Source organism: Salvelinus fontinalis, chromosome 20 (assembly GCF_029448725.1).
Source record: "Salvelinus fontinalis isolate EN_2023a chromosome 20, ASM2944872v1, whole genome shotgun sequence".
Lineage (NCBI taxonomy): Eukaryota > Metazoa > Chordata > Actinopteri > Salmoniformes > Salmonidae > Salvelinus > Salvelinus fontinalis.
This window is the reverse complement of record NC_074684.1, coordinates 42196742-42199493: the sequence shown is the minus strand read 5'-3', so window position 1 is coordinate 42199493 and position 2752 is coordinate 42196742.

Here is a 2752-nt window from a genome sequence, read left to right as displayed (position 1 = left end):
CAGAACACTAACCCCAGACAGAACACTACCACAGACAGAACACCAACCCCAGACAGAACCCTAACCCCAGACAGAACCCCAACCCAAACAGAACACTAACCCCAGAGAGAACACTAACCCCAGACAGAACACTAACCCCAGACAGAACACTACCCCAGACAGAACACCAACCCCAGACAGAACCCCAACCCCAGACTGAACACTAACCCCAGACAGAACCCCCACCCCAGACAGAACACTAACCCCAGACAGAACCCCAACCCCAGACAGAACACTAACCCCAGACAGAACACTAACCCCAGACAGAACCCTAACCCCAGACAGAACCCTAACCCCAGACAGAACCCCAACCCCAGACAGAACACCAAACCCAGACAGAACACTAACCCCAGACAGAACCCCAACCCCAAACAGAACACTAACCCCAGACAGAACCCCAACCCCAGACAGAACACTAACCCCAACCCCAGACAGAACACTAACCCCAGACAGATCCCCAACCCCAGAGAGAACCCCAACCCCAGACAGAACCCCAGACAGAACACTAACCCCAGACAGAACACCAACCCCAGACAGAACCCCAGACAGAACACCAACCCCAGACAGAACCCCAGATAGAACACTAACCCCAGACAGAACACTAACCCCAGACAGAACACTAACCCCAGACAGAACACTAACCCCTGACAGAACACTAACCCCAGACAGAACCCCAACCCCAGACAGAACCCCAACCCCAGACAGAACCCCAACCCCAGACAGAACACTAACCCCAGACAGAACCCCAACCCCAGACAGAACACTACCCCAGACAGAACACTAACCCCAGACAGAACACCAACCCCAGACAGAACCCCAACCCCAGACAGAACCCCAACCCCAGACAGAACACTAACCCCAGACAGAACACTAACCCCAGACAGAACCCCAAACCCAGACAGAACACTAACCCCAGACAGAACACTAACCCCAAAAAGAACACTAACCTCAGACAGAACACTAACCCCAGACAGAACCCCAACCCCAGACAGAACACTAACCTCAGACAGAACACTAACCCCAGACAGAACACTAACCCCAGACAGAACTTCAACCCCAGACAGAACACTAACCGCAGACAGAACCCCAACCCCAGACAGAACACTAACCCCAGACAGAACCCCTACCCCAGACAGAACACTAACCCCAGACAGAACACTAACCCCAGACAGAACACTAGCCCCAGACAGAACACTAGCCCCAGACAGAACCCCAACCCTAGACAGAACCCTAACCCCAGACAGAACACTAACCCCAGACAGAACACCAACCCCAGACAGAACACTAACCCCAAACAGAACACTAACCCCAGACAGAACACTAACCCCAGACAGAACACTAACCCCAGACAGAACACCAACCCCAGACTGAACACTAACCCCAGACAGAACCCCCACCCCAGACAGAACACTAACCCCAGACAGAACCCCAACCCCAGACAGAACACTAACCCCAGAAAGAACACTAACCCCAGACAGAACCCCAACCCCAGACAGAACACTAACCCCAGACAGAACCCCAACCCCAGACAGAACACTAACCCCAGACAGAACACTAACCCCAGACAGAACACTACCACAGACAGAACACCAACCCCAGACAGAACCCTAACCCCAAACAGAACACTAACCCCAGACAGAACACTAACCCCAGACAGAATACTAACCCCAGACAGAACCCCAACCCCAAACAGAACACTAACCCCAGACAGAACACTAACCCCAGACAGAATACTAACCCCAGACAGAACACTACCCCAGACAGAACACCAACCCCAGACAGAACCCCAACCCCAGACAGAACCCTAACCCCAGACAGAACACTAACCCCAGACAGAACCCCAACCCCAGACAGAACCCTAACCCCAGACAGAACACCAACCCCAGACAGAACCCCAACCCCAGACAGAACCCTAACCCCAGACAGAACACTAACCCCAGACAGAACCCTAACCCCAGACAGAACCCTAACCCCAGACAGAACCCCAACCCCAGACAGAACACCAAACCCAGACAGAACACTAACCCCAGACAGAACCCCAACCCCAGACAGAACCCCAACCCCAGACAGAACCCCAGACAGAACACTAACCCCAGACAGAACACCAACCCCAGACAGAACCCCAGACAGAACACCAACCCCAGACAGGACCCCAGACAGAACACTAACCCCAGACAGAACACTAACCCCAGACAGAACACTAACCCCAGACAGAACACTAACCCCTGACAGAACACTAACCCCAGACAGAACCCCAACCCCAGACAGAACCCCAACCCCAGACAGAACCCCAACCCCAGACAGAACACTAACCCCAGACAGAACCCCAACCCCAGACAGAACACTACCCCAGACAGAACACTAACCCCAGACAGAACACCAACCCCAGACAGAACCCCAACCCCAGACAGAACCCCAACCCCAGACAGAACCCCAACCCCAGACAGAACACTAACCCCAGACAGAACACTAACCCCAGACAGAACCCCAACCCCAGACAGAACACTAACCCCAAAAAGAACACTAACCTCAGACAGAACACTAACCCCAGACAGAACCCCAACCCCAGACAGAACACTAAACTCAGACAGAACACTAACCCCAGACAGAACACTAACCCCAGACAGAACTTCAACCCCAGACAGAACACTAACCGCAGACAGAACCCCAACCCCAGACAGAACACTAACCCCAGACAGAACCCCTACCCCAG